The sequence below is a fragment of the Scyliorhinus torazame genome, chromosome 1, assembly GCF_047496885.1.
Source record: "Scyliorhinus torazame isolate Kashiwa2021f chromosome 1, sScyTor2.1, whole genome shotgun sequence".
Lineage (NCBI taxonomy): Eukaryota > Metazoa > Chordata > Chondrichthyes > Carcharhiniformes > Scyliorhinidae > Scyliorhinus > Scyliorhinus torazame.
The window spans coordinates 312,491,837-312,514,313 of record NC_092707.1 but is presented as its reverse complement, the minus strand read 5'-3'; positions in this window follow the sequence as shown (position 1 = coordinate 312,514,313).

The following is a 22,477-nucleotide window of genomic DNA, read 5'->3' as shown; positions in this document are numbered from 1 at the left end:
GCATGGTCGGCGCAGGCTTGGAGGGCCGAAGGGGCCTGTTCCTGTGCTGTACTTTTCTTTGTTCTTTGTTCTTTGTACAAGAGCTAGTGCAAGAGCTTGTACAAGAGTTCCACAGGCTGACAATTCTGTGAGAACTAACTCACCACCCGACTCCCCAAAACCTGTCCACCATCTTACAAGGTACAAGTTAGGAGTGTAATGGAATACTCTCCACTTGCCTGGATAAGTGCAGCTCCAACAACACTCATTTACAGCATTGTACAGGAGTTTCACCCGTGAGGTGAACCTCGTCCCCAGCCCAAACCTCTCCAGTACCACTATGAGGTACTTCCATTCGGCCTTCTCTGCGTCCAGGGAGACGATCACCTCTGGTGCTCTCTCCCCGGATGGGGTCTTTGTTAGATTCAGCAGCCGCCTGATGTTCACAGTTAGCTGTCTACCCTTGACAAAGCTAGTCTGGTCCTCTGCGACCACCTCACTTGGCCAGGACTTCCATGAATATCTTTGCGTCTACATTGAGCAGCGAAATGGGCCTGTATGATCCGCATTCCGCCGGGTCCTTGTCTTTTTTGGGTATCAGCGATATCGTGGCCTGTGTTAGCGTAGGAGGCAAAGTGCCCCTCGCCAGTGAGTCTGAGAACACGTCCCATAGATGTGGGGCCAGAATTGGTGCAGCTTTCTTATAGAAGTCCGCTGGGAACACGTTGGGTGCCAGTGCCTTCCCCGCCTGCATGGAGCTGATCCTCTCCATGATCTCTCCCAGTCCTATCGGTGCTTCCAGCTCCCCCATCTATTGTCCCCCACGACTGACATGTCCAGTCCGTCAAGGAACCGTTTCATCCCAGCGTCCCCATTGGGGGATTCGGAGGTGTACAGCCCTCGATAGAAGGTCTCGAATGCACGGTTGACCTCTTTTTGCTCCATTACCGGTCTGCCTCTGCTGTTCCTCACCTAAGCTATCTCTCTCTCTCGGCTGCCTGTTTTCTCAGCTGGTGAGCCAGTAGGCGGCCAGCCTTTTCTCCGTGTTTGTAGAAGGTCCCCCGTGTCTGGCGGATTTGGTGCACTGCTTTCCTGCTGGATAGCACGTTAAAGTACATCTGTAGCTTTTTCCTCTCCGCCAGAAGCTCTATGATCAGGGGCTCGGAGTATTTTCGGTTGGGGCTGTGATGTTCTCTGTTTTCTTTGTCTGCATGTCTTGAATGGGTAGTGTTTAACAAAGAACATCAAGTCAAGTAAATTAACTAAGCTGATTTATTAACACTACTTAAACTGGATGCAAATGTATTCCTAAGTACATGGTTGCTAAAATAAACTATGCGATAACTCTAACTACAGAATTCTCAAATACACAACTACTCTCTCACACGCCTAAACACCTTCTCCTCAAATCAAGGGTCTCACGTGATATATATGTGACTGCTCTTGATCACCATCTGGTGGTAAGAAATATTTACATGAAATTGTTAACCCTTTATCTCCCATACAATATCCATATTCTTAGAGGGGACTTGGAGTACTTTCTGTCGACCTCCAGAATAAGTCGATCAGTTGTTGCTTGGCCACCCTCTCTTCCCTGTCTCTATGTGCCTTGTAGGCTACAATCTCTCCCCTAATCACCGCCTTCAGTGCCTCCCAGAATATGGAAGGTGAGACCTCCTCGCTCTGGTTATTTGCGTTATACTTGCCTATGGCCTGTAATATTTTCCGGCAGAAGCCCTTTTTGACCAATAGGTCCATATGGGCAGCACGGTAGCATTGTGGATAGCACAAATGCTTCACAGCTCCAGGGTCGCAGGTTCGATTCCGGCTTGGGTCACTGTCTGTGCGGAGTCTGCACATCCTCCCCGTGTGTGCGTGGGTTTCCTCCGAGTGCTCCGGTTTCCTCCCACAGTCCAAAGATGTGCGGGTTAGGTGGATTGGCCATGCTAAATTGCCCATAGTGTCCAAAATTGCCCTTAGTGTTGGGTGGGGTTACTGGGTTATGGGGATAGGGTGGAGGTGTGGACCTTGGGTGGGGTGCTCTTTCCAAGAGCCGGTGCAGACTCGATGGGCCGAATGGCCTCCTTCTGCACTGTAAATTCTATGATTCTATGTCCAACCTCCACGTGGGGCGTTGGGCACGGCCTGTCTCCAATCTCACGCCCATGTAGTGTGGAGCGTGGTCGGAGATAACTATCGCGAAGTATTCCACCCTTACTATTCCTGAGAGCACCGCTCTCTCTTCTGCAAAGAAGTCTATTCTTGAGCACACTTTGTGGACTGGCGAAAAGAACGAGAATTCCCTCTCACTGGGGTATAAGAACTGCCAAGGGTCCACCGCCCCCATCTGCTCCATGAATGCTCCTAGCTCCCCAGCCACGCCCGTACTTTTCCTCGGTCTGGGGTTCAGTCGGTCCGTCAGCGGGTCCTGTAAACAATTAAAGTCGCTCCCCCATGATCGGTTGGTGTGTATCAGCGTCGGGGATTTCCGCAATGGTCTTTTTTATGAAGCCTGAGTCTTCAGAGTTGGGCACGTACACATTTCCCAGAACGACCGGTGCCCCGTTCAGGACACAGCTGACCATGATGTACCGTCCCTCTGGGTCCGTAACCGTCCTTCTCGTCGTGAATCTCGTCCCCTTACAAATAAGTGTGGCTACTTCCCTAGTCCGCCTCCCGTAACAGGAGTGAAAGGTCTGTCCCACCCAGCCCTTTCTTATCCGCAGTCGGTCCTTCTCCCTCAGGTATGTATCTTGTTGGAAGACTATGTCGGCTTTCAAACTTCTTAAGTGGACGAAGACTCCGGATCTTTCACTGGGCCATTAAGTCTCCTGACATTCCAGGTGATAATCCTGCTGGGGGGTTTCTGTCCCCCTGCTCCTGCGGGATCAACCATACTTACCTGGTGGACGCGCCCCTTCACTCCGGGGTTTCCCTTTGTTCGGGGGCCAGCCAAAATGGCCACGGTCACCGGTCTCACCAGGAGGTCGGGCCCCTGCGCTCCGGGGTTTCCCTTTGTCCAGGGGGCACCCAACCTGGCTGCCAACTGTGTGTACACCACATTGCTGGGCCCCTGCACTCCAAAGTTTCCCTTTGCCCTGTGACCCTCCAAAGTGGCGACTTGTGGCGGCATCTTGTTTCATCACCCCTTCCTCAGCCGCCGAAGCTCGTGCGAAAACCAACTCATTCTCCCTGTTCTATTTCTTTTGTGCTCTTCCCCCTCCCCATCCCCCCCTTCCTGCATAGCCACTTCCTCGTCTCCCCCTGCGCTTTCTCCTTCCCCGTTCCTGTGCCCCCCCACCTGCCAAGAGGTGAGTCGCGGTCCTCCTTGCTTTCTGTCTTCCCGTGCTAGCTATTTCTGCTAGTGTGGTGGCTCCCCTGCCGGGGCTGGTCTAGCCCCTACCTTATGCTCGCTGACTGTCCGTTTTCCCTGTCTAACCTCTCACACGTCTTCCCCTGTCCTCGCTTTCTTTTGCGACCCAGTCTTCCCTTACCATCAGAGCGAGGCAGCGCAGTCCCGCGCAAACATGCTCACAGTCCAATTCGTCTTTGATTTTCATCTCACAGTCTTTCTCTGCACAACCCCCACTGCTGCCTTGCCTGTCCCTTGTCCAGGCCATTGTTTTTTACAAATTCATTTGCTTCCTCCCGGGTGTTAAAGTAATGTTCTTACATCTGGTATGTGACCCAGAGCCTGGCCGGGAACAGCATACCGAAATGTAACCCGTTCTTGTCCGGGGCCGACTTCGCCTTATTCAACTCGGCCCTTCGTTTTGCTTAGTTTGCCCCAATGTCCTGATAGATATGGATTTTATGTCCTTCCCAGTTACTTGCTTTTGTCTGATGTGCCCACCGCAGGATCCTCCCGTGGGCCTCAGTGGAGATCTGCAATGATCCCCCTCGGCTGCTCCCCGGCTTTGGGTTTCGGTCGAAGTGACCTGTGTGCTCTGTCGAGCTCTAGGGATTGGGGAGGTTGTTTCTCCCGTCTAAGTCACCCAGCATTTGGGTGCCGTAGCCCACCGAATCTCTGCCCTCGATACCTTCCGGCAGGCCCACAATCTGAATGTTCTGTCATTGGGACTTGTTCACTTGCTCCTCGACTTTGCCCCTGAAGTCCTGGGCCGCCACCAACCTTTTCACTTCATCTTCCAGGGCGATGATTCTGTCTCCCTGGAGCATCGAGGCCTATCCCGGGTCGAGGATAATCTTCTCCTGTGTCTCCACTTTCTTCCCCAGCCCATCGATAGCCTTTTGCATGGTGGCCTTCGCCTCTGCCACTGCCGCCTGGAATTCTGTCCTGACCGCCTCTTTCATGGCGGTCAGCTCCTCCATGAGGAGGTACTTCCATCCCGTCTCCAGGTGGTGGACGTGGGGGGCGTGGGGGGGGGGGGGGGGGGCTGGGGGGGGGGTTGATGCTCGGGACGTTGGTCCCCTCTCTCCTCGGTGGCCGGGGCTCCTTCGCCTCGTGGGTCAGCCACCTCGCCTGCCTGCTGCTCGTGGCTTTTTCCTCCATGTTTGCCGTCTTTCTGGCCCCTCGAGCTCCCATCTGCCGGTATACTCGCGTGGTTGTTTTCTTCTCGTTGTTGAGGTAGTTTGGTTTTGAATTTTGGGCAAAATTCGACTTAAAGTGCCCTTTTTGGTTCTGGTTTGGAGGAGAGCCACCTGATGAGCGTCCGCTCAGCACATCCTCGTCACTGGGAGTGCCCCCCCTGGGTCTTGTTAATAGGGGATTCAGTGATAGCAATGCCATTAAATGTCAAGACGGGATAGTTGGATTTTCTCTTGTTGGAGATGGAATTCTGCACTTGTGTGTGTGAATGTCACTTGCCCAAGCCTGAATGGTGCCCAAGACTTGCTGCATGCAGACACGGTTTGCATGCAACACTCAAGAAGCTCGATACCATCCAGCACAAAGCAGCCCGCTTGATAGCAGGAGGTGCTAGAGGTATTAAAGTGTATCAAGATAGACAAATCCCTGATGAAATGTATCCCAGGACGTTGTGGGAGGCTAAGGAGGAAATTTCCGGCCCCCTAGCTGAGATATTTAAATCATCGACAGCCACAGGAGAGGTGCTTGAAGGTTGGAACAGTAAGAAGTCTGACAACACCAGGTTAAAATCCAACAGGTTTGTTTCAAATCACTAGCTTTCGGAGCACAGCTCCTTCAGGACATATGTACATGGTTGGTCAGGGCCCTTCCACACTGCTCACAAGCGTCCTCCAGTTTGACATCATCAGGTGTGCCCTGTGCACCACCTTTAATTGTATGAACGCTGCTCTCGCACATGAGGTTGAGGCGTTCATCCTCTGCGGCACCTCACACCACAATCCCTCTTCCAGCGCCACCCCCAGCTCCTCCTCCCATTTGGCCTTAACCCCTACCAGCAATCCGTGTCCTCCTCCGGAATCTTCCCATAGATCCCTCGGTCCTCCCAGCTCCGATCGGCATCAGCTTGGATCGGCACCAGCTTCGACCCTGGAGGGGAGACCAGAAAGCACTTGCTCTTTTCTAAGTTCAATTTGTATCCCGAAAACACCCCAAATCACTTAAACAGCCCCATTATGACCCCCACTGCGTGAACCAGTCCAAAATATACAAAAGAAGGTCATCGGCATTCAAAGACACCCTATGTCCACGACCCCTTCACTATCACACTCCACTTATCCAAGTTCCTCAGTGCAATGGCTAAGGGCTCTATCGCCAGTGCAAACAACAGGGGGAACTTGGGACACCCCTGTCTTGTTCTCCTGTGCAGCTGAAAGTATCCTGAGTTCACTTAATTTGTACGAACACTCGCCTTTGGACACTTGTATAACAATTTGACCCATGCCACAAACTTGGGCCCAATCCCAAACCATTCCAACACCTCAAACAAATAACACGGTCAAAAGCCGTCTCTGCGTCCAACGCCAGTACTACCTCCTGTTTCCCCCTTTCTGATGGGGAAAACACCACGTTTATCAAAGGCCACACATTCAAGGACAACCACCTGCCCTTTACAAACCCTGTCTGATCCTCCCAACCACCTCCGGGAGACACTCCTTCAGCCTAAGCGTCAATACTTTGGCAAGGATCTCAGCTTCTGCATTTAACAAAGTTATTGCCGAATAAGACCCACACTCCACTGAGTCCTTATCTTTCTTTAACAAAAGCGAAATGGATGCTTGCCTCATTGTGTTCAGAAGTACTCCCCTTGCTACTGCGTCTTCAAACATCCCCACCAACAGCGGTGGCAGCCTGTCTACAAACTTCTTATAAAATATCACCGGGAACCCTTCTGGCCCCGGTCCCTTATCCATTTGCATTTTCTCTATCACTGTCCGAACTTCCTTGATCCCCACTGGCTCCTCCAACCCTGCCCTATCGTCGTCTTCCACTATGGGACACACCTCCAAAACCTCCCTCATATCCAACTCGTCCCCTGGGGGCTCCAACCTATGCAACTTCTTATAAAACTCCTAAACTGCCCTGTTCACCTGCTCCGGCGCAGTCTCCAGCCCCTTCACCCCATCCCGAACCTGAACAATCACGAAAACCACCTGTCTGAGCTAGCCCACCACACCTTCTCCCCGTTATCACACACCGCACCCTTTTCCTGCCTCAACTGGCATACCGCTTCCCCTGTGGACAAAAGGTCCAACTGTGTCTGCAGTTCCTTTCTACTGGCCAACAGTTCTGGAGTGGGATCCTCCATGTACTTCCCATCAACTTCTAGAATTTCGTCCACTAGCCCCTGACGCTCCTCTCTTACCTTCTTGTCAATCTACACTTTATGCGAGATAATCTCACCCCCCACCACTGCTTTCAACGTCTCCCATACCACTGACGGCGAGACATCCCCATTTTTATTAAATTCCACATAGTCATCAATCACCCTCACCATCCTCATGCAAAAACCCAAATCTGCAAGCAACCCCAAATCCATCCTCCACACTGGCCCCCTCTCCAGACCACACCCACCAGGTACAGAGCGTGGTCTGAAATGACAATTGTCGAGTATTCCGGTTTCCTCACTCCCATCAACAACGACCACCCCATAATAAAGAAATCAATCCTCAAATATACATTATGCACTGCCAAGAAAAAGGAATACTTTCTCCCCCCTGGATACAAGAACTGCCAGGGGTCTGCTCCCTCCATTTCCTTCGTGAACGCTGCCAATATCTTCGTTCCCCCTGAAGTGGTCAACAAAACACAGCTTAGATCGATCCACTTTCGGATTCAACACTATGTTTAAGTCCCCAGCCAAAATTAGCTGGTCTGTATCCTGGTCCAGAATGGCTGCTAACATCTTCTTCATGAATCCAACATTGTCCCAATTTACCACACATGCTAACCAACACCACCAACCTCCCATCTAAAGCACCTATAACCATAACGCGTCTGTCCCCCTGATCTGTCACCACCTTCTCCATCTGGAACCTAACTCCCTTACCTACCAGTATTGCTGACCCTGACCCTACTATCAATGGCCGAGTGGAACATCTGGCTCACCCAACCCTTATGAAGTTTCACCTGGTCCTTCACCCTCAAATGGGTCTCCTGCAGCAGCACCACATCGGCTCTCCAGCTCTTCAAATGCGCAAAGACTCTCGCCCGCTTCACCGGTCCAACCAGCCCCCGCACGTTCCACTTTATCCTTCGGACTGAGGGTGTCTCATCCCCCTCCCTCTTCTATCAGCCATGACCACAGGGCATTCCTGCCCCCCGTCTCCCCCATCATTCACACCTCCTAGGTCAATCGAAACCTGTCCTCCCAGGCTCAGCTGGCTACAGCCCTTCCCCCCCACTTCACTCATGTTCACCATCCAACTCAAGTTTGCCAGTAACGTGACCCCCACCAGAGCCCCTTCCCCCCACACATGTAACACTTTAGGCGGGATTCTCTCGAATCCACGAAACGGCCTGACACCGGCGTAAAAAACGGCGCGAACCACCCCGGCGTCGGGCCGACCAGAAGTTGCGGAATTCTCCGCACTTCCGGGGGCTAGGCCGGTGCCGGAGGGGTTGTTGCCGCACCAGCCGGCGCCTAAGGGACTGCACATGTTAGCACATGCACAGAACCTCCGGCAAAGTTCAGCGCATGCACCGGTTGGCCTGTGTATTCTAGCGCATGCGCAGGGGTGTGTCTCCCCGCGCCAGCCATGGCGGAGCCCTGCAGGTGCCGGCGCAGAAGGAAGGAGTGCCTCCACTGCACAGGCCCGCCCGCAGATCGGTGGGCCCTGATCGCGGGCCAGGCCACCGTGGGTCCCCCCCCTGGGGTCGGATCCCCCTGCGCCCTCCGAGGACTGCACCAACCAACTTACCTGCCAGGTCCCGCCGTGTGGGACCATGTCTAATCCACGCCAGGGGGGTTGGCCAGAAACCGGGTGGGATTCACGCTGCCCCCTCGTGGACTCTCTGACCCGGTGGGGGTTCGGAGAATCCCGCCCATAAACTCTCAGAAAAATACCTCCACACCCAAACCTTCTAAACAACCAAGCAAGTTAAACACAAAACATAGGGGGAAACTCAACCCCACTGTCCCCAAACCATCCCATTCCAGCCATAACATTAGAAATCATGGGTGCGATTCTCCAATCCCGCGCCGCATCGGAGAATCGCCGGGGGGAGGGCGCGAGTCTTGTGACGCCTCTCCGACACCGGCCTGCCGATTCACCGGCAACCGGAGAATCGGTGGCAATGGCGCCGGTGCTGGTCAGGGCCGCTCAACGCGGCCTCCCCCCCCGGCGATTCTCCCCGTGCGATGGGCCGAGTGCCCGCCGAGTAAGGCCGAGTCCCGCCGGCGTCGTTCTCATGTGGTCCTACCCAGCAGGACCTCGGCGTTCTGGCTGCGGGGGGCAGTCTGGTGGGGGGGGGAGGGGCTCTCAGCTTGGCTCTCAGTCCATTATTACCATCTTCCATCCTCAACAGATCCACTTACAGTGAGGAGAGCTGGTCGTGTGCCGCGACAGTGCCTCCTCCATCCCCTTCAACACCTCACCATGCTCCCCCACTGTCTCCAACATCTTTCCAAGTAGCCTGTGGTTACTCAATATCCGATTTTCCCTTCTTCTTTGCAGTAGCATGCCTGATCTCCCCGGCTGGCTCCTCAGAAAGATAAACCATGAGATTAGGACCTCAGCTTTCTGGAATTTACCTCTCCATTTTAACATTTTAAAACTGTATGCAGACACTGTCCATAAGCACTGATGGGAGAGGGGGAGGGGGGGGGGGCAGTCAGAGAAAATGATGTAAGGTATTTAGTACACCAAGAATGTCATGTGCACTAATGGGGTAATTATTATACAAGTACATGTGAATAGAAAGCTTTTGATGTTTGTAGATAAAATGATGTGAACAATATCCCAATAAGGACAAAATTCTACAAGTCTCTACAAGTCTCCATGCTGTAGCAGCAGTAAGTTTCTATTAACTGCATGAAATTTAACTGACAGTGATGTGAATCTTAAATATGTATTATAGCTGGAATAAAAATTACTGTACCAGAGGATGAGATGCTTTGTTTGTTGTATATCAGTATTATTGTCACTAACAATTAGAGTTATAACAAAGTTTCCCCTTAGATGTTCCTTATTCTTCTGTCTGCAACAGTAGCAATAAATTCCTGCCGTTGGAAAATGATACCCTGTTAGGCTTCAATGAAACATTTAACAGGTATTTCAATTTGGCCAAACCCAAATGTGGTTCCTTAACTAAAAATCATTCTCTGTCCAATAAAAAATAACATACTCATTCCACATAGTAATATTTCTGAAGTTTTATATTGAGGCATTTTCTTTCTTTGTTTTGAATTTAGTTGCAAACTTCCTTATTTTTGTGTAAAGCTGAAATTGTTTTTCAACTTAGAATCAGTAGTTCCGTAAAAACAAAGGTAAGCTAAAATGAATTCTTCCTTTGCCCAAAGGATTGTTCAAGTTAATAAACTTACAGTCCAACCACATTTTGTATTTTTAAATGATCTCAGGCTAAATTTATGCTGTACTCTCTTGACAGAAACCACTTCTTACTAACAATAACCTTAATCACTGCTTCTGACAAAAGACATTTCCTTCTGCGCATTGACTGCTTCCTATAAATACTGAACTATTTCCAAGTGACCTGGACACAATTTTTGGTATTGGACATTTTCCAATGCAAATAGATATTTTTCATGTCTGCTGAAGTCATACATATATGTATTTTATTGTGTGAAATAAGAAAATAATAACTAAATATTACATAATCGAGGGAGAATATAGGTCACTGTGCCCTCAGAAGGTACAACACCTGTTTTCTCTTGTGGATTCAGGTGGCAAAAGTAGAGTTATATTGATTAAACATCTTGGGTGTGATTTTACCACCACGTCACGCTTGAACGAGAGCGTGACGCGGCTGTCAGATCGCGGAGAGGCCGAAATTGGAAACTGCGTCGGCCGCTGATCGGTTTGCGACCTAACCGGCCCGCTCCCGTTGGCAAATCAGGATCCCGTGGCATGAAGAGAAATCAATAATCACCATTTAAGACATTCTCCATACAATTAACAGGAACAACCCCATATCTAACGGCTTCCTGTGATCTAACAGCCACCCCAGCAAGTGGCCACGAGGGCGGCGATTAATATTCCTTTTTAAAAAACGTGAAGCTGGCGGAGTGGCAGCTGTGCGGATCCGAGAAGCTGAGTAGCCATCCTTGCTCCCGGGTAATGATCCCAGGAGCATGGGGTTGCTCGGGAGGGGTGGTGCTGTGTCAGCCTCCACCATGGAAGGTGGCCTCGGCTGGGGAGGATGGGCTGCCATTGGTGGGGGGGGGATCACCCCTGGGCTGGGGAAGAGTGGGTGTCTCATTGCCCACGGAGCCACCATTCCACCCCCTGGATCATGTGTACCCATAATAGGGGTAACCCAAGCCCCTGCCTGTCTGTTTAACTCCCACTGATCGTGGAGGCCTCTGGTCACGTGGCTGGAGGCTATTGCTAACAGGGAATTGGCAATCGTAGTTAAGGAGTCAACACTTCACAGCTCCCAAGTGGATTCCCGTGAGTAGGCATGCCATATATCATGTGGTAGTTATTGCCTCGCATCCCAATCAGACCATGATGCCTGGACACCGTGTTTGAACTCTGCAGGAAGCAACACCACGGACGCAATGGCCAACAGGGGCTGGGCCCCAGCACCAGGGACCTTTTACCAACCAGTGGGTCGGTATGTGCATCGGAGAGGGGACCAGCGGCCAGGCCAGGTAATGTTTCTTGTGGGTGTCTGGCGTACAGGGTCTAGGGTCCGGTGACCACTGCGGCCATCGAAGGCGTGGACAGGGTGGGTTGGATGGCAGGGGATGTGGAGGGGTGTTGCGGGGGAACAATGGAGGGGGAATGGAGGGACCCAGGGTGGAATACACCGCTGGTCGCCAGTATCACACCCTCTCCAATTCCTTACAGATATTACATGGGATGGATGATATCTTGGACCCCCTGAAAGCTGCTCTTGCAGTGTTGCTGTCAGGCCAGGCAGCCAGACATCGTAGAAGGCAGCGGCATCAGTGTTGACAGAGGCTCGAGGCGGCCGCCCAAATGCAGGGGCCCCATCTGACACCCTGAGGACCTGGCCACCTATCAGGCCAGGGAGGGACCCAGATGGGGACGCCGGCAGCAGCCCAGGATCGACTGACGTCGCTGGTCTTTCGAGCAGATGACGGACAGCTTGTGCCGCAGGAGGCTCTGCCTCAACAAAGGGATGGTGCGGCACCTGTGCCATGGCCTCATGGACTTGCCACCACTTGGAGGAGGAGGATACCCGCTCTTGGTGACCATCAGCTTTGAACATGTACGCCTCAGGATTATTGCAGGGCTCGAGCGGGGACAGGCTGCAGCCTACAAGTCCATCCGTGAAGTCACGGATGTCCTGTTACCCAGGCAGCAGACTATATAAACTTTGACATGGACCAAACAATATGCCCGGTTAGCAGGACTCTCTGCCATCAACGGGATGCCCAGATCCAGGGGTGATAATAGATGGCACGCATGTCACCTTGCGCTCACTGGGCTGACAGGGAGTGTCCCACATCAACAGGAAAGAGTTCCACTCCCTGAAAGTCCAGCTCGTGTGCTACCACCATATGAAGATCATACACAGGGCAGCACAGTGGGGCAATGGTAGCACTGCTGCCTCACAGCGCCGAGGTCCCAGGTTCGATCCCAGCTCTGGGTGACTGTCCGTGTAGAGTTTGCACATTCTCCCCGTGTTTGTGTGGGTTTCACCCCCACAACCGAAAAATGTGCTGGGTAGGTGGATTGGCCAGACTAAATTGCCCCTTAATCGGAAAAAATGAATTGGGTATTCTAAAAAATGTTTTGAAAATAAAAATGATCATACACATCCCAGAGTGTGTGCACGACAGCTACATCCTGGGGCAGTCGGACATCCCCGGCCTCTTCACGGACCACCCTAGGATGGCCAGTTGGTTCTTGGGGGATACGGGGTACCCACTGAGGACCCTGCTAATGATGGCAGTACGGAAGCAGGTGACCGATGCGGAGACCTGATACATCGAGGCCCATGCAGCCCATGTGGACATCTGGGCTGTCATTGAATGGTGCATTGGACCCTTCAAAATGCAGATCTGATGCCTCGACTGCTCTTGTGGTGCACTGCAGTACATCCCCCAGAGGGTTTCCCGCTTTGCGGTGGACTGTTCTGCTCTACACCACCTGGCACAGCAGCGGGGCGACGTGCTGGAGGTGGAGCGGGAGGAACATGAGGTCACAGGTGGTTGAGGTGGCGTTGGACTAGATGGCTGCAGGACCAACCGGAGGATGGAGCACAGGTGGCAACGGTGCGGGTCTGGCAAGCCCGGAGGGCCAGGGAGGCTCTCATCCTCGCCCACTTCAGGTGGGACATGGCTTCGTCTGTCATCTCACCCCCCTCCCCTCCCCCAACCCCACTCCCTCCCACCACCCTGAGTTACCCTCCCAGTGTCTGTGTGACATCATCCCAGGGTGGCGCAACTGTGTCAGCGCTGTCAACAGGCCACGGTCGAGCTGAGCACTGGTGCTCCTCAATCTCTGCCATAGTCTGACTCCTGCCCGTCGGCACCCCCGAATCATGGGGCTCGACTCCTCAGTGGCATGGCTGCGAGCTATTGGGGTTTGCTCTACGGGATCGGTTTAAGGGCCGCTTCCTCTTGTTGGTGGGGAGCTGGCGGGCACGGACCTGGACCATCATTTGTGGTGTGAAGAATGTGGGGCCTCGTTGAATGGACCAATTAACCTTTGATACCAGCGACAGCCTTGCCAGGTCGAGTTTCAGGAAGCTCGCGGCTGTTCCTGCTTGCTTCCTCACTTAGAAATCTTTCCATTAAATCATGCCCACTATTAAAGTTGGTCTTTAACCTTAGATTGGGGCCAATAACTGTGTTCACAGTCGCATACTGCTGGTGATTCGCACCTCTTGTAGACTTATCTACTTGCAAATAGAAAACTTTAATCACACAATGATCAAACCTGGAATTTTGGCTGTCCTATAATATTTAGATACAAACTGAGTTGAAACAATCCAGCAAAATGCATCCTGGTTCCCTTCTGAAAAAGCACAGCAAACTCCTTAACTGGCATAGTTTTACATAATAAATAATAATCTTTATTATTGTCACAAGTAGGCTGACATTCACACTGCAATGAAGTTACTGTGAAAAGCCCGTAGTCGCCACACTACGGCACCTGTTCGGGTACACAGAGAAAATTCAGAATGTCCAATTCACCTAACAAGCACGTCTTTCGGGACTTGTGAGAGGAAACCGGAGCACCTGGAGGAAACCCAGGCAGGCACAGGGAGAACATGCAGACTCCGCACAGATAGTGACCCAAGGTGGGAATCGAACCCGGGTACCTGGTGCTGTGAAGCAACAGTGCTAACCACTGTGCTCCCATGTCCCCATCTGATATGAATATCAGTTGTAGGGTTATTTGAAAATGTTTTTGCTTTCATATTACAGGTCTGAACACCACCTATAAATAGAATTCCCAAAATAAATTTTTGAAATTACAGTTAATCAAGTGCTCAAATATTATGGAAGAGTTTGAATTGTATTTTTACTTTCTTTTAAAGTAAACTACTATTGCGGTTATTAGAAAGTTAGAATCATACTTTACTATGGCTGGTCATTTTTAATTTTAATCAATCAAGTAGATATGATTCTCTGATTTTGATTAAATCCAAAAATGTTCCAAACGTGAGTGAACAAATTCAGGAATGACTGGGAATAATGCAATTTGCAATTCATTTTACGAGTGTGGCACCAGTGGATAACTCATCAACAATAAATTCATGAGGGACTTATGAACAGCCTTCCTAACACGTGGAATAAACTGTTGATTCCATTGTTGCTTTCAATACCTTGGGATGTGTTTTGAACGCTCAGTGTACATTTTAAATGACATTTGTTGCTATTTACTGCTTCTTCTGTTTATACAATTGATGTGGGAATAATTTGGTTGCCAAAATAATGAATGAAACTTCAATTTTTATTTAGTTTCAATGAGGTTTGCCACCAATGTCAGATCCTTCACTACTGCCATTCTGTTGTATGAATTACCTGTTATCTCCTTCCCCAGATATGATCAGCCACTATTTTGAAAACCTAGCAAAGGAGATGTATTAAGCACATACAGACTTTCTCTTCAGCTCTTCATGAATGTTGGTATATTGCACTGAGAAGAGGTTAACTTGTGAACTCACAGCAGGCAGCTATTATTGAACAGCTTTATTTACACATCCCAGAGAGGGCAGCAGAGAAGGTAATAACAAATTCTCAGATCTTGCAGTGTACTACACTCCCTTCCCACTTAAGAAAACTTATACATCAAAATGTAAAATGCTACATGCACATAATTTCCCATGATACAATGGGAGGAGATGATAGCATTGTGGTAATATCACTGAAGTAGTAATCCATAGAATCTCTACAGTGCAGAAGGAAGCCATTCGGCCCATCAAGTCTGCACTCTACCTAGGCCCACTTGTCTGCCCTATCCTTGTAACCCTGTGCATTGACCACGGCCAATCCATCTTAACCTGTATATCCTTGGGTCACTAAGGGGCAATTTAGCATGGCCAATCCACCTGACCTGCCCATCTTTTCCAGAAGCCCAGGCTGATGCATGGGAGATGGGTTCAAATCTCACCCTGGCAACTAGAATTAAAGATTAGTCTCAGTAATGGTAACCATGGGCGCGATTCTCCCCTATCCAGCGGGGCGGGGAGGGGGGGGGGCGGTTTCCAGCGTAATGGAGTGGCGGGAACCACTCTGGCGTCGGCCGCCCCAAAGGTGCGGAGGTCTCCGCACCTTTAGGGGCCAAGCCCTCATCTTGAGGGGCTAGGCCCACGCCGGAGTGGTTTCCGCTGTTCTTGCTGGCGGGAAAGGCCTTTGGTGCCATGCCAGCCGGCGCCGAAAGTTCTTTGCCGGGCGACGCATGCGCGGGAGCGTCGGCGGCTGCTGACGTCATCCCCGCGCATGCGCAGGGGAGGGGGTCTCTTCTGCCTCCGCCATAGTGAAGACCATGGCGAAGGCGGAAGAAAAAGAGTGCCCCCACGGCACAGGCCCGCCCGCGGATCGGTGGGCATCGATCGTGGGCCAGGCCACCATGGGGGCACCCCCCGGGGCCAGATCGCCCCGCGCCCCCCCCAGGACTTCCGGAACCTGCTCGCGCCACCATGTCCCGCCGTTCAAAAGGTGGTTTAACCCACGCCGGCGGGAGAGGGTTGACAGCGGCGGGACTTCGGCCCATCGCGGGCCGGAGAATCGCCGGGGGTGGGCCCGCCGACCGGCGCAGCGCGATTCCCGCCCCCGCCGAATCTCTGGTGGTGGAGAATTCGGGACACGGCGGTGGCGGGATTCACGCCAGCCACCGGCGATTCTCCGACCCGGTGGGGGGTCGGTGAATCGCGCCCCATAAATCCATTTTTAATTGTCATAAAAGCCCACCTGGTTCACAAATGTCCTTTAGGGAAATAAATCTGCGGCCCACGGCAATGTGGCTGATTCTTAACTGTCCTCTGCAATGCTTAGCAAGTCACTTAGTTGGACCTGTCAATAACGCCTACATCCCAGCCCCCCAAAAATAACCAATCAATAATACAGGAAGTTTCTGTCTGGGTATCTCCTTCCACTTCTATTAACTTGAGTCATGACATTCATGATGTAATTGAGCACTTAACTGAACATCATCTCCTTGTGAGTTTCTTCACTAATTTCTCTGGCAGACACCGGGTACCGGTATGCTATTTATGTACGTAAAATATTTCAAAATTATACAGTGGCTAGAAATGAATCAGCCCTCATGGGAAATCTCGAAGGAACATCCACATTTGCATGATCTGTCGACTTACAATATTTAGTATCAACTGATGGCTAATTTTATAATTTGGCCCTCCTTGCTCAAATACCACTTTGTGCTCTCTTAGCACTTTCGCAATGTCAGATGTATTCTTACTGATCCTTGCTGCAAATAACTCAGCCCAGTTTAACTGTACTTCCTTCAAACAATTTCTTCCCTTCAGGGAGACTTTGTTTTCTTTTACTACTACCAATGGCAAGTAATAGGATTGAAAATAAGTAGTGAAGTACAGTCTTAGTCATTTTGGGAAAGCCACGGGGCGGGATTCTCCGTTTCTGAGACTAAGTGTTGACGCCATCGCAGAATTTGTGGACTTTCATGACAGAAAAAGTGGCGCCGCACCTGGACCGATTCCACTACTGCTAAAGGGCTAGCACCGGCAGTGGAACACAATCGATTCCAATGAGAATCGGGCGGGATTCGCCCGTTTCGCGATTCACACTCATGTGGCTGACAAGCTGCAGCCGCATATACATACTTCACTCCCCACACGCACCATCCCAGCCAACAAGATGGCAGTGAGGAGAGCAGCCCTGAGGTTCCCAGATGCTGAGCTGGAGACCCTCTTGGACGTGGTGGAGGAGCGGCGGATGACCTTGTAATCCACCGCACCATTCGCTGTGCCTCCACCTTGCCCCACATGCTGGTAGGCACACCCAAGATGGAGCGCAAGCTGATCCCAGGGACTAGCTGCCATCCAGACAGATCCCGAGCTTCTGGAAAAGACAGTCCCATCTGTAATGATATGTAGACTGACATGTAACTAAGGGGTTAATCAGAACACCTGGCTGTGGCATGACCACTAGAGGGCACTACACAACTCATTATAAAACCAGACACACACTCGACCCTCCCTCTCACTCCTGGCAGGGACTGTAGGATTAGCACCAGAATAGTTTAGATCTCAGGCTGGGTCACTACATGTGGCCTAGATCCCAGTTGTACAGTTAGTCATTATCACTGATGTGGAGATGCCGGCGTTGGACTGGGGTGAGCACAGTACGAAGTCTTACAACACCAGGTTAAAGTCCAACAGGTTTGTTTCGATGTCACTAGCTTTCGGAGCGCAGCTCCTTCCTCAGGTGAATGAAGAGGTATGTTCCAGAAACACATATATAGACAAATTCAAAGATGCCAAACAATGCTAGGAATGCGAGCATTAGCAGGTGATTAAATCTTTACAGATCCAGAGATGGGGTAACCCCAGGTTAAAGAGGTGTGAATTGTGTCAAGCCAGGACAGTTGGTAGGATTTCGCAGGCCAGATGGTGGGGGATGAATGTAATGTGACATGGGATTCATGTCACATTACATTCATCCCCCACCATCTGGCCTGCGAAATCCTACCAACTGTCCTGGCTTGATGTAATTCACACCTCTTTAACCTGGGGTTACCCCATCTCTGGATCTGTAAAGATTTAATCACCTGCTAATGGTCGCATTCCAAGCATTGTTTGGCATCTTTAAATTTGTCTATATATGTGTTTCTGGAACATACCTCTTCATTCACCTGAGGAAGGAGCTGCGCTCCGAAAGCTAGTGACATCGAAACAAACCTGTTGGACTTTAACCTGGTGTTGTAAGACTTCGTACTATTATCACTGAGTTACTAGAGTTAGATCAGCAGAAATAAATCCTTTCAACTTAATTCAAGGACTGGAGCGTTTTTCAACGTCGTCTATGGTCAGTGGCAACTCCGGTTAATAAAACAGCATAACATAACACCACATAGTGGAGATGCAGAGCCAGGGACTACATGAGGGGTTGTCGGCGAGTATCCAGCACCTACAGGTGCAGTTGGAGGAGTCCAACAGCGTGCAATGCAGGAGGTGGTGCCGATAATATGTGCCACCCAGGCCAACACCGCACTGGTGGTGTCCGCGGTGGAGGCATTGGGTTGACAGTTTCGGCTTTGGATCAGCATGTCCAGGCCTGGGGCCCTCGCGAGACCCAGGACAGGGTTGCCGCCTCACAGGTGACCATGTCCCAGAGCCAACTGGGAATTGCAGCAGCGCTCCTGAGCGTGGTCCAGTCACAGCGGGTCATGGCTGGGAACGTCGGCGGCATTGCCCATGCGCTGGCCAACATGGACAGACACAGAAGGAGGTGGCCCAGTCACAGCATGATGTGGCACAGTCCAAGACGGAGATGGGCCACTCCCTGCGCTCCAGGGCCGTGAGCATGCGGACCCTGGTTGAGACCAGAGCCGCTCTCCAGGACTGGCAATGCCAGATGGCGGGGGAGCTTCAGGGGTTAGCTCCGCTCACACCCCCGCCCCATGGAGTAGCTCAGGGGCCATCGGGCACCCCGCGGGAGGAGGAGGAGATGGGGGCCATGCCGGTGACTTCTGCAGGAAAGGTGCCGGAACACTGCAGCACCCTGGCCCCAGCAACCCCCCCCCCAGTCCCTGGCGCATCTGGTGGACAGCGGGCGGATCAGGGTGTCACCATGCCACCCAGAACACGCGAGCTGCAGTTGGGCCCGTCCAGGCCTGATCGCCTGAGAAGATGCCTGCCAACGGGGACCAAGGCTGCAGGCGTGAATCACAGCAGGCCGCCTCCACTCCTGCTGTTCTGTTTGAGAAACTACCTCGATGTAGTGTTAGGGCCCGTAAGGCCAGAAAGTTAGACACTTGTTAAGTTGGCACGGGTGCAGGGCACAGTTTAGCTATAGGGGCTAGGGCACAATTATCTATATATTCGTTCACATTAAACATCTATTGCCACCGTTACAACCCACCTCAGTGCTCTGTCTGATGGGTGTGAGGGAAGGGCTGGTCTGGTCTGGTGGGGGGAGGAATAGGCGGTCACTATCGGTGGTCCGGGCTCCCCTCACCCCGCCCCCTGATGGTCCCCATCACCGCCATCCCTGGGATCCAATGGGACCGTGTGATGGAATGGCCAGCTTGCATGCAGGGATCGCCCATGTGGACGGTGGAAAGTGCTACCATGAGCAGGAGTCAGATGTTGTCGAACGATGCAGAGCACAGAGCTCATCGCTGAGTGGGTCGTCATCACCCTCCATCCCATGGACCAGACCTGGTGCTACTGCCAACCCAGGGCCCACACCCCATAGTGCGACAGGCATGTATCAGAGTGGAGGGAGTTGCAGGCGAGGGGTGACGGGGGGGGGGGTGGGGAGTGAGGGAGTGTGGAGTTGGGATATGGTGTCTGTGCCCCTGGCAAGTTCCCCCTCTCCACCCCCCCTAGTCAGTGAACCTGGAGGTGAACAGAGCGTCCCGTGCATGTTAGCCCTGGCACACCAGTGTCAGAGTGGCAGTGCCAAGGTGCAGCTTGACAGTGCCAAGGTGCCTGCGTTCCAGAGGGAGAGTCAGGAAGCCACCCGACAGAATCCCTGGCCACCCAGGGGCCTCCGATGGCCCGGGAGACCCCCCTGGGTCCCATTCCACCTGCTCCATGTTTATGTGAACCACTACTGAACAGAGCCCGGCAGCAGCCTCACTGGGGAGGGTGGTAGATCCCGGGAGACCTGTAGATTCCAGGTAAGTGTGCCTAAGTAGCTTTAAACCCTATTTAGGTACGTGCTGTTTAGTCACGCCCCTTTTGGGCAGGATTTTGATTGCTTGGGTATATTCTGCGAGGCGTAAAGGCTGCAGGAAAACTCGCGGGAGGCCTCTCCCTGCCTCGTTGCACTCGAGCGATGGGCGACATGGCTGGTAGATTGCGCCCAATATATTCCACCCTCGTATTCCATTTTTGATGTGTAGTTTTTCTTGGTCTCTGACTGAGTACAACTCTTGATCTTCCTGCTTGATGACATCAACTTTTGTATCTGTTTCTATCGTATGCACATTTGAAGATTTCCAGACTCCTGAACTAACTTTAGATTTACCACCACACCGACCTGGTGCACTACTGCAATCTGGAACTTTACCATGACCTGAAGCATTACTTTTCCTCTACTTCTCCATGGATGTGACTAACGTTCCCTGGGCCTATCGCGTTGACCGGAAACCGAGGCGTTCAACTGGTTGGAAGCTACCATGGCAATGGAAACATTTACATTTTTAACTCTGAGACTGTGAACTTGTCTTCCAGGGCCTGGGTTCCACCAAAATCCAATGGGCCTCCCCTGCTGGCTCAGGAAAAGAATCCCTTGCTGTTTGTAACTATCTTTTGCTGTCATTTCCATGGCTGTGGCTTCATTGCAGGCCTCCTTCCATGCCAGATTAATACCTTTACTCAAAAGCTTGACTTGGATTTTATTGCTCTTTAGGCCTCCGAAACCATGTGACTCTAAGGTTGATTTCTATGTTCGTGCCAAGCCCAGAATGATGACAGAGTTTCTCCAATTCAAGTATGTAATCTGCAACAGTTTAACATGACAACTCCTTCCTTTCAAACAGTACAACTCTCAGTGCAATCTCATTCTTAGTTGTGCCATAATACAAGTCCAGAATCTTGGGCGTCATTCTCCGACCCCCCGCCGGGTCGGAGAATGGCCGTTGGCCGCCGTGAATCCCGCCCCCGCCCCCGCCGAAGTCTCCGAAGGGAGAAAAGTCGGCGGGGCGTTAATGGCGCCGCTGCCGCGGAGAATGTCACGGGTCTGCGCAAGGCAGCCGATTTTCGGCCTGCCGATATTCTCCCTTCCGGATGGGCCGAAGTCCCGTCGACGTGATGACCGTTCACGTCGACGTGAATCAAACCTCCTTTTCATCGGCGTGACCCGGTGCTCCAGGCTCACGCCGACCAGCGAGGAGGTGAGTGACGGCCTGGGGGGTTGGCTCTGGGCAGGAAATGGCGTGGCCGCAGACTGATTGCCTGAGGAGAGGTGTGTCTCGGCTTGTGTGTGTGTGTGGCGGGGGGGGGGGGGGGGGGGGGTGGTTAGAGTAGGCTGGGCTCCGGGGGAGTGCCGGGAGGGGGTCCGTGCCGGGGTGGAGGTTGGGGGTTGTGGAGGGGGTCCGTGCCGGGGTGGAGGTTGGGGAGGGGGTCCGTGCTGGGGTGGAGGTTGGGGGTTGGGGAGGGGGTCCGTGCCGGGGTGGAGGTTGGGGGTTGGGGAGGGGGTCCGTGCCGGGGTGGAGGTTGGGGGTTGGGGAGGGGGTCCGTGCCGGGGTGGAGGTTGGGGAGGGGGTCCGTGCCGGGGTGGAGGTTGGGGGTTGGGGAGGGTGTCCGTGCCGGGGTGGAGGTTGGGGAGGGGGTCTTGCTGGGGTGGAGGTTGGGGGTTGGGGAGGGGGTCCGTGCCGGGGTGGAGGTTGGGGAGGGGGTCCGTGCTGGGGTGGAGGTTGGGGGTTGGGGAGGGGGTCCGTGCCTGGGTGGAGGTTGGGGAGGGGGTCCGTGCTGGGGTGGAGGTTGGGGGTTGGGGAGGGGGTCCGTGCCGGGGTGGAGGTTGGGGAGGGGGTCCGTGCTGGGGTGGAGGTTGGGGGTTGGGGAGGGGGTCCGTGCCGGGGTGGAGGTTGGGGGTTGGGGAGGGGGTCCGTGCCGGGGTGGAGGATGGGGGTTGGGGAGGGGGTCCGTGCCGGGGTGGAGGTTGGGGAGGGGGTCCGTGCCGGGGTGGAGGTTGGGGGTTGGGGAGGGGGTCCATGCCGGGGTGGAGGTTGGGGAGGGGGTCCGTGCCGGGGTGGAGGTTGGGGAGGGGGTCCGTGCCGGGGTGGAGGTTGGGGGTTGGGGAGGGGGTCCGTGCCGGGGTGGAGGTTGGGGAGGGGGTCCGTGCCGGGGTGGAGGTTGGGGGTTGGGGAGGGGGTCCGTGCCGGGGTGGAGGTTGGGGAGGGGGTCCGTGCCGGGGTGGAGGTTGGGGGTTGGGGAGGGGGTCCGTGCCGGGGTGGAGGTTGGGGAGGGGGTCCGTGCTGGGGTGGAGGTTGGGGGTTGGGGAGGGGGTCCGTGCCGGGGTGGAGGTTGGGGAGGGGGTCCGTGCTGGGGTGGAGGTTGGGGGTTGGGGAGGGGGTCCGTGCCGGGGTGGAGGTTGGGGAGGGGGTCCGTGCTGGGGTGGAGGTTGGGGGTTGGGGAGGGGGTCCGTGCCGGGGTGGAGGTTGGGGGTTGGGGAGGGGGTCCGTGCCGGGGTGGAGGTTGGGGAGGGGGTCCGCTCATGTCTATGTTGCCCTGGATGAGGAGGAGGAGGAGGAGGAGGAGGAGGAGGAGCGTGCCAGAGAGGCGGCGCAGGCTGCCGCA